This window comes from Microcaecilia unicolor, chromosome 1 (assembly GCF_901765095.1).
Source record: "Microcaecilia unicolor chromosome 1, aMicUni1.1, whole genome shotgun sequence".
Lineage (NCBI taxonomy): Eukaryota > Metazoa > Chordata > Amphibia > Gymnophiona > Siphonopidae > Microcaecilia > Microcaecilia unicolor.
Window position 1 is genome coordinate 35,454,260 of NC_044031.1, and position 10,649 is coordinate 35,464,908.

The window sequence follows — 10,649 nt, forward strand, 5'->3', positions numbered from 1 at the left end:
GGAAAGAACCCCACACTTTCCTGTCCAGCTCTGTTGATCCACTTGCTTCAAAATGGCTGGTAAGATTTCAAGCGTTGGCCTTGCAAGACTTCCGTGGGTGGAGGGAGGCTGGAAAAAAAGATTGGAAAGGGGGATGTACATGAGGGGGAAGGCAAAAGAGGGAAATACAGCATATGGATAGAAGGGGATGGAGAAGAGAGGAGAGGGGGATATGCTGCTCATGGATGGGAGGGAAAGGAAAGGGGGACATGCTTTTTTGGAAATATACATCTTTTCATTTTGTAGTTAGCAGAGTACGGAAGAAAATGCATTTCTGTTACTTTACCAGTATTTTCACTGCTTGCATCTGGCTTTCTTGGGGGGGGGGGGGGGGGGGGGTCATGGTGATTGTGGAGTGCAGGGGCGTGGTGGAATGGAATAGGGGGTGGGGTAGGGGTGGGGCGGGGTAGGGTGAGCTGCGGGCAGAGCTGCATTTTATTTTGCGTCCTTTTTTTTGTCGTGGCAAGTATGGTAACCCTAAGTCAGACCCCATAGAGTAATTTTGTAATGCTTATGGAAAAATACGGTAACATGCAAGTTTTGGCATCTATCCTGCCTGTCCCAATCTCCCCCCCCCCAGCCACACCCAGAAGCACACCAGTATTAAATATAAACTTAATTTTTAAAATTGGTCACTGCCGAGCCCACCCCCACATAGAAACTCAACAATATTAAATCTAAAACTTTTTTTTTACGTGGGCGGTGCAAAGCCCACTCCCACCCAGAACAGAAGCCCACCAATAAACATAAATCTTTTTTTAACTTGGGCTTGGCTTCTGTCCTGGGTGGGGGTGGGCTCTGCACTGCCCAAGTAAAAAAAAAAAAGGTTTATATTTAATACTGATGGGAAGCCCAGTAGCCCACCAACAACATTAAACATAAAACTTTTTTTTCTTTCTTTACCTACTGAGCTTCCTACAGAAGAAGCCTAGTGCCCCGATGAGATCCTGATTGGTGTGCAATGTTGGAGAAGGGAGTCCTTATAGTGGTGCAGGGTTGGGGGTGAACTGAAGAATTGATTCGGCAGGATGGGGCTGATGACAACCCACTGCTTAGATTTTTCATCGCAGTGGCAGCAGCGGTACCACCAGCACTACTGGTACCAGCATGGGATGTAGGGGAGGAGGGGGGCCGGCGGGCTATGTTGTGCTTGGGAGCCCAGCCCTGGCATTGCTGCCTGCCTGCCTGCCTGCCTGCCTGCCTACCTTAGTTCAATTGAACAGACCTCCCCAATTGCAAGTTTCTTCACTAGTTCCTCCTGGGACTGGCTCACTGTGTCTGGTTGTGCGTGTGGTCTCCTAGAGCGGCAGCAGACATCAACTTCAGCTGCATTGCATTGCATTGAATTGAGGGAGCATGAGCCTCTTGCACGTGGTTGAAGCACTGATGCCAGTGCAACTTACGACAGCTGTGCAAGGTAACCGGCGCCTAAGACAGGCACCTGATTGGTGGTGATCAGAGACAGACAGGGTGAGCCTGAGCTGAAACTGGGTGGGCCAGTAGCTAGCCCCTGGCTCAGGCATGCAAAGAGAAGGAGGGGGGAGGAAAATTGATTTACTAGTAACAAAACTGAATTGTAACGAGGGAAAAGTACTTAAAATTGGTGCAGATAATACTCGTTTACAAGTAACGTGCTCAGTCTTATCATGTACTAACGAGTAAAAGTACTGACATTTTACTTAAGTATTGTAATGTGTTACTTTTACTTCATTACTATATGCTTGCAGATACACATTATAGAGAGCTCCTTCCTTTTGAAATAGACAGACTAATTGTACTGTTCTAGGCAAACTATAGTGTACCTTAAACAACCAGCTTAAACTATCCCCAAGTAGAAGCTTTATCAGTAGACTCTCAGTTCTTAAGCAAATTCTCTTTACTGTAGTACTCATAATAATAATAAAGACAATCCAATTTACAGTCCAGTTGCTTAGAAGAGAATTGTTGCCTTCTGCACATAGAGTCTGTATCTAGCCACTGCAGAGACAAGGATATGGACAGAACCTCAGCCCAGTTGGTAGGAAAAGCTGTAACACTCAAAGAAGAATAAGGGGGAGAAACTCTGGGAAAATAAATGTGGAGATGAAAAATCTTGATGGAATTACAGTATATTAAGGAGTGATCAGCCCTAGAACAGCTGCTGATCACAAAGCATGCAAGGAAAATTGGGTTGTCTCACACCGCCCCGCAGGGGCAGAGAAGAAGGGCTGGCCCTAGCTTAGAGCTAACAGCCAATAGGGAAAGCTCACAAGCAGTCAATCACAGGATACTGCAAACTATAGGAAAAGCACTCCTAATATGTAGTGCTGTCTATTGCACAGACAATGCAATTGAATACAAACAATACTCATATTAAATAAACTTCACAATATACCCTGCCTCCATGAACATAGGGACCTGGTATGGGTAGTGTAGGGCTATTTCCCTGTGAGCCTCACTCTGCTGGTCTCAGCCTGTGTATACAACTATGTCAAGATGGAGTCTGTGAACTAAGACCCTGCACTTCAGTGACCAAGCAGATTCAACTTTCTGTTTGTGGCAGAGCTCTGCTTGTGGTAAATAACTGGCAGGTCTGGAAAAAACTCAAGGATATGCAGTGGGCTACCTGACCCTTGCACCTCCCTGATGAGCTACAGGGGGTAAGGCCATGGTGCCAGCGAGTCTGATGAGAGACAGGAATGCATACCACAATGTAACAACTGGAAGATCAAAAAAAAAGGTTTTCTTGCTCAGGGAAGGAGCTGGACAAGATCCTGATTGGTTGCTGTCTGGTCACCTGGGAATCAGGGGCCAGAGAGCAAAAACCAGAAAGAGAAGTACAGAGAGGACAGACAGAAGAAGAAAGAAAAGAAGAAAGGGAGAATTTGTCTAGTTCTACTGGAAGAAGGGTAGCTGAAAAGAAGACCAGCGAGACCTGAAGTGGTCCACAACCTTGTGAACTGACCATCTGAAGAAAGTACCTGTTGGTTGAGCTCTACCAGCCAGAGACTGTAATCCTGCATGCTGCAGAGAGCCTGTGCTGTTTCCTAAGACTGGGACTCGCTGTGGAAAACAGCTGGAGTCTAAAAGGGAAAAACCTGTGTCCACTTCATCTGAGAGACCACCTAGAGTCAGCTCGGTGAGAATTACAGGGATTTGTTTCCTATAGTCGGGGATTAGCTAGTGGGTTCTTACCTCAGCAAAGGCGGGTTAGTCAGAACTTTGTGATCAGGAAGATGTGCTGCTATCTGTATTACTTCATGACCTAGTCAGTATTACTAATCAGGATTGTGTAATAACCTAGTAACCAGTGATATCAGTGTTTTAGTTAGACAATACATTCTACAGTTGCTTATCAGCATAAGGGAGCTTCATTTGTACAGCTGAGCTGTAGTGTAGGGTGTATTATTCTATTTTCTTGCCTATATAATAAATTAATATATTTCACAGCAGTGACTTTACTTTTATTCCAGTTCTCTCTAACAGAAGAAAAGTTCTGGTGTAGGCCCAGAACAGCCAGGTTCCTTTATAATATATAACCCCTGGACAGAGCTAGGAAGTTGGTTTAGCCAGACTCCTGTAAACGGAACCTGGGAATTACTCATTGGGTAGCTTTGCCCAGAAGAGTTATTCACCTATAAATGCTTACAGTAGATACCACTATTTAACTTCTCAAAACTATAAACATTATAAGCATGCAAAAGTCCATTTATATCTGGATCTTAAACGTCTTGCCTGTCTCTGGTTCACTGTTGCTCTGGTGACTTCTCTCTTGCAGTTTAGCAGGAGCTGAAACGAGAGACAACACAAACAACACAAAGGGGAGAGAAAAGTCTTTGAGTCTCTGGAGTGGACAATGGTCCAGTGTCCTCACATCTCCTCAAAAGGTAAAGTTTCACTTCGGTGACTGGTCGGATGAATGTCTTAATTGTCCCTTGATATTTAACTTGCTCGTGATAGTGACACACAAGCAAGGTTGATGTGTGGTGCTGACCTGGGATGATGAGTTCCTTTCCCCCTTCTGTAGTTCTTCTTGAGTGAGGCGGCTGCTGACTCTCAGCAGGCCTTTCTTGTTAATGAAGGGGTTCAACTTTAGAAGTGGGTTACTCTGGAAGGTTCATGCCTCTACTGATGTATTTGAATTCTTCCACATATGCTTCTTGTACGCAACATAGGATGGTACTCTGCTCGGATAATCTCATTTACTGAGAGAGGCTTTGAACAGATGTGCCAGTGGTGACAGGTGCTGAGTTCTTTACAAGCTGACTGATGAGATGAAGATGCAATATGAATAAGGTGTGCTATAGCTCTTCTGAGGGAAGAGTGGCCTAATGGTTAGTGCAGCGGGCCTTGATCCTGGCTTGCAGATACACATTATAGAGAGCTCCTTCCTTTGGTGATCTGCAAGGGCCGACTTCTACATGGAATGTTGCTACTATTGGAGATTCTACACGGAATGTTGCTATTCCACTAGCAACATTCCAACATTCCATGTAGAATCTCAAATAGTAGCAACAGTGGAGGAATGGCCTAGTGGTTAGGGTGGTGGAACTGAGCTCGATTCCCACTTCAGGCACAGGCAGCTCCTTGTGACTCTGGGCAAGTCACCTAACCCTCCATTGCCCCAGATACAAAGACTTAGCCCTCTAGGGACAGAGAAAGTATCTGCGTATGATATGTACAGTGCTGCATACATCTAGTTGCGCTATAGAAATGATTGGTAGTAGTTATCCAACTTGAGAAATGCTGAGCTCCTAAGTTGCTTTCAGAACCAGATTAGCAGCAAGAACAGTCATCTCTGGACGGATCTCTGCATCAGAGTCAGGATCTATAAGTTCAAAGGAGTTCTCCGTCACTGAAGATAATGTTGGTCAGGTTTTAGAAGAAAGTCTGGTCCAGTTAACCACCTGGTTTCCGCTAGACAAGATGCTGGCACAGCTCTGGTGGCACAGTCTGCTGGATTTTGCTCAGTTGGCACTTAATGCCACTGTTCTGGTCACGTTGACTTTTCTCTATGCTCCACTCTTGTTTCTGACGTACACGTAAAATCTCCTGGTTTGATTGTAGATGTAGCCCAGGACGACTTTACTGTCAGTGTAGGATTCGACATCATCGATTTGAACGTCCATTTCATTGAGGTTCATTTCTGCTTTCTCTACGGCCAGCACTGCTCCACACAATTCTAAGCGTGGAATTGTATGATTGGGTGGTGGCACATGAAATAGCCAATTTGCATCTGTAGCCATCAGGTAGGCCACTGCAGCTACAGCTTTTGCATATGTGCCTTTTACATCACTAAACTGTTAGTAAATTATAATATTCCCCTATTATTGCTTTCCTTGTATCTAAAATGTTTTATGGCTGGCAGAAGGATCCAGCCTCCTAAGCTAGTAGAATCCTCATTCTCCTTCAGCCTTATCTTCTGGAGGCAGGTGGCCATAATACGTGGCTCCCCTGTCTCCACTATTCCTTCCTAATTCTTTGCTCGCTCTTCAGCTTTTACCCATTCAATTGCTAATGCTTTAAATTGGTCTCTTGGACCACCTGGAAATTACTTCCCTGTTGTCCTCAAAACCTGTCCAAAATAACATCAAAACTGTCACAAAAAAAACAAGGACGCAATGGACAAAGTGAGTATAAAAAAAAGAATACAATTTTATTAGGTACAAACAAGTAGCAGAATAGTACAAATATAATGAGTGGAGGAGTGGCCTAGTGGTTAGGGTGGTGGACTTTGGTCCTGGGGAACTGAAGAACTGAATTCGATTCCCACCTCAGGCACAGGCAGCTCCTTGTGACTCTGGGCAAGTCACTTAACCCTCCATTGCCCCATGTAAGCCGCATTGAGCCTGCCATGAGTGGGAAAGCGCGGGGTACAAATGTAATAAAATAGATACTATTGGAGATTCTACATGGAATGTTGCTACTATTGAAGATTCTACATGGAATGTTGCTATTCCACTAGCAACATTCCATGTAGAAGCCCTGCGCGGCCACATTGGTGATCTGCAAGGGCCGACTTCTACATGGAATGTTGCTACTATTGGAGATTCAACATGGAATGTTGCTATTCCACTAGCAACATTCCAACATTCCATGTAGAATCTCAAATAGTAGCAACAGTGGAGGAATGGCCTAGTGGTTAGGGTGGTGGAACTGAGCTCAATTCCCACTTCAGGCACAGGCAGCTCCTTGTGACTCTGGGCAAGTCACTTAACCCTCCATTGCCCCATGTAAGCCGCATTGAGCCTGCCATGAGTGGGAAAGCTCGGGGTACAAATGTAATAAAATAGATACTATTGGAGATTCTACATGAAATGTTGCTATTCCACTAGCAACATTCCATGTAGAAGGGTGCGCAGGCTTCTGTTTCTGTGAGTCCAGATTCACAGAAGCAGAAGCCTGCGCGGCCAAACTGGTGATCTGCAAGGGCCAACTTCTACATGGAATGTTGCTAGTGGAATAGCAACATTCCATGTAGAATCTCAAATAGTAGCAACAGTGGAGGAATGGCCTAGTGGTTAGGGTGGTGGAACTGAGCTCAATTCCCACTTCAGGCACAGGCAGCTCCTTGTGACTCTGGGCAAGTCACTTAACCCTCCATTGCCCCTGGTACAAAATAAGTACCTGAATATAAGTAAAGCGCTTTGAATGTAGTTGCAAAAACCTCAGAAAGGTGGTATATCAAGTCCCATTTCCCTTTCCCCTCCCTACAACCAGATCTTTTGCCAAATACAAACACAACTGCCTGATCATTCCCAGTTTCCAAAAAGGGGACTTAATCAAAGCAGAGATCTACGCCCCTATAGATGGTGAAGTATCTAATCTTAGCCCAAGCGTCCACATCTCCAGTGTCCATGACAGTGGAGCGCCTTCCAGTATCACTGAGCCCTTCATTTACCCTGTTGCTAAAGGTAGCCTTGTATGAGCCATGTTACTGTGTCTTTCTTCACCCGTTTTTAATGCTTTGGTATGACAGCAGGAATCAGTTGGCTTTCTTTAACCATCTCACTTTCTAGGTTCTACCTTAATGTCCTTTTTCCTCCCCTTCTCTACAGTATTCCTCCAAATATGGTCCCAGTCCATTATTATAGCTAAAATCCTCTTTTTAAAATGTATTTTAACTTTTATCTTTACATGATTTTTATTGTTTTGGATGTACTGAGTGACATTCATTTACTGTATTTGTGTTCTTTCGTACATTGTTTAGGCTGCAATGATGGGCGATTAAATGAATAAAAGAAATAAACACTCTTTATACCAGGTTTTGAGCCATGTATTGAAGCTGATTGTAAGTTATTGCCTTTTCTTCTCCTCCTCCTATCATGAGCAGGTAAGAGCCTTACCTGGTCTCTAAGTTCCTCCCCTAAATTCTTCAATTCCTCAACTACAGCACTCCATTTCTGGCCAGGTCCAAGACCATTTGTGGCAGTAGAGGCAAATTCCTCCTTAAGTACATAAGTATTGCCACAGCGGGACAGACCAAAGGTCCATCGAGCCCAGCATCCTGTTTCCAACAGTGGCCAATCCAGGTCACAAATACCTGGCAGAATCCCCAAAAATGTTCACTACATTTTATGCTGCTTATCCCAGAAAAAAACTGTCAAAATGTTAAGGCGTTCTACTTATTATGTTCAAAAGAACACAGCAAACATGTGCAAAAATAGAAAGCAGAAAAGTGAGTACCACCAAGTACTATTCTAATTGAATCTCAGGGATGTCTCATATAATTTCATTTGGCTGTATATGCGACAAAATGCTCGTCTACCAGCCATGGCAGTCTTTAATCATTGACGACCCCCTCCATCCAAATTTTATAAGTATTTTATGTGCAAAAAATATATGTTAATGTGAGGAGTACTTAAAGCACACACTTAAAGAACAGTAGGAAGGCATCAATTTAAGCCACCACTATTTAACAATCACAATCACTTATCTTGTGTATCTTGTGTATGTATTGAGGAGCATCCAGGAACCTTTGTTATCCCGACAGGACCTGTTTCGCTGGATTGCTTTGTCAAGGGATAATCCTGCAAGACCATCAATACATAATAAAAAATTGATTAATATATACTCTCTGAATACCTTCTTCCTGAAAGATTTAGCTCGAGACGTCCCTGAGATTCGATTAGAATAGTATTTGGTGGTACTCACTTTTCTACTTTCTATCCCAGAAAAAAAGCAGTGGATTTTCCCCAAGTCATTTTAATAATGGTCTAAGCCGCCCAAACCTTTTTTTTAAACCCCACTAGGTTAACCGCCTTTACCACATTCTCTGGCAACAGATTCCAGAGTTTAAGCTAGGTTAACTTCTTATGCAATGCAAACAGCTGAAGAAAATGAAAACTTAGAGCTTTGTGGCCTTTTTCTTCAGCTGTTTGCATTGCATAAGAAGTTAACTCAGCTTAAACTCTGGAATCCATTGCCAGAGAATGTGGTAAAGGCGGTTAACCTAGCGGGGTTTAAAAAAAAGCTCTAAGTTTTCAGATAGCTGCCCAAGGATGAGAGCTCCACAGTACCATCACCGAACACTGTCCAAACCTTGTGAAAAAAACACAGTATGATGACAAGTAAGGTCTCGAAGGTCCATCTACTTTGCATGTGCCATGATAGCAAAGTGTGAGATTTATTCCTAAAACTATGTTGGATAAGGAGATTCTCAGTCTCTCAAATTCACTATTAGGTGTTATAATTAATACTTGTATTCTGCCAGAGAGTCTCCTTCCGGAGCTCATAGGGTATAATATATACAGGCAACAATTCAAGGTGCATTGGTACCCAATAAAGAAGTAGCCTTAACGACATCTTTCTGCTCAATTTTCTTGGCCTTTGACTGCTTTTATGATGATCTTCTACCACTCTATATCTTTGCTCCCTGTGTGGAGAATTGGTTCTACTACAACTGCTAAATGCTATGATTGTTTATAGATTCCCTTTTATCACTAAGGAAAGGCATGTCCACACCCCGCTATAGATTTGTTTTTGGACTCCTGAGGCAGGCAATATAGCCGAAACACGGCTCACGTCCAAGTCCTCCGAACAACCTTGTGTATTCTTATGTACCATATGTGAGCTGGTGTCAGGGGCGTAGCCAGACCTCGGAGGGGGAGGGCAGAGCCCAAGGTGGGGGGGGGGGGGTATTTTGGCCCGCCTCCCCGCTGTTGTCCTCCTGCCTCCCTGCCGCTCTCCCCCCCCCCCCCCCCCCCCCCCCGCTGCTGGAAGGTACCTTGGCTGGCGGGGGTCCCCAACCCCTGCCAGCTAAAGCTTTTGTCCCGTGCTGGTCTCACATTGCCTGGCACCCTATCCTATTTTTCAGCACCATGCACGCTCGTTTTAATGAGTACGCGTGAGCATGCTCAGTTTCATTAAAACAAGCATGCACGGCACTGAAAACAGGACGGGGCGCCAGGCAATATAAGACCAGCGCAAGACAAACGCCTTAGCCGGTGGGGGTTGGGGACCCTCGTCAGCCAAACCGGAGGCCCCAGAGCCAATATGGGGGACAGGCCCCAGTTCCCACCCGCCACTGGCGCGTGTCAATAAAGAAGTACTTTCTCAAGACGCCTCTGGTGCACTCTTGGTCATCTCCCCTGTGTCTTTTAGTTGTTTTTCTGGTACAGCAATTTTTGCCTAGTGTTTGCACAGTTTCTAGTACATGAGCCATACCGCCTTGTTGTGTTTTTCAGTACACAGACCTGTCATCAGTATGTCGCATCCAGGGGACAAGGCAATGCAACTGTTTCCAGGACAGTATCATCCTGATGTCATCTGAGAGACATTTCACTACTCAAAGCTAAATTATGATAAAAGGTCTATAAAGCTTCAAGCTGTTGGTAACTAGAATCTGAAGGAGTAGCCTAATGGTCAGTGCAGTGGGCTTTGATCCTGGTGACCTGGGTTCCATTCCCACCGCAGCTCCTTGTGACCTTGGGCAAGTCACGTAACCCTCCATTGCTCCAGGTGCAAAAACTTAGCTTGTGAGCCCTCTAGGGACAGAGAAAGTACCTGCATATAATGTGTACAGTGCTGCGTAGGTCTGGTAGCGCTATCGAAAGTAGCAGTAATAATGTCTCCAAATAGGTTTGTTTTGCACGTTATTAATGCAGGAATGAACCTCACTCATAAGCCAGGGTATGTTGGGAATGATCTTGTTAGATACAGGAAGTGTTTACGACCTACTCTGAATTATGGTCGACTGTGAAGTACATTCTGGTATGAGTGGTTAGGTCTTTAACTGAAAAAAATGTTGTTCTTTTCCTTTCTTTTCATTGTTTTTATTGATTGTAAACCATTCTGACATATCTATTGAGAACTAGTAAAAAAGGCCCGTTTCTGCCGCTGATGAAACGGGCCCTAGCCAGCACCGGACTCCCTTCCCCTCCCCTTACGCTTGTCTCCCTGGTGGTGTAGAGGTACCTGTTCGGTCAGGACAGGAAAGAAAGAGCCCCCTCTTTCCTGCCCGTAGCGGTGCTGCTAGCTTACTTGCTGCATCGTGTGGGAGTCCGGCTCTCGGCGTTTCAAAATGGCCGCTGAGAGTTGAAGTCTCGCGAGGCAGCTTCAACTCTCGGCGGCCATTTTGATTCGCCGAGAGCTGGACTCAGACACGATGCAGCCGGGCAGCTAGCAGCAGC

At 44.8% G+C, this 10,649-nt stretch overlaps 1 pseudogene; it reads right to left on the reverse strand.

The window, feature by feature from the left end:
• Positions 1 to 10,649, reverse strand: part of LOC115465113 — a 500,577-nt pseudogene that overhangs the window by 290,045 nt on the left and 199,883 nt on the right.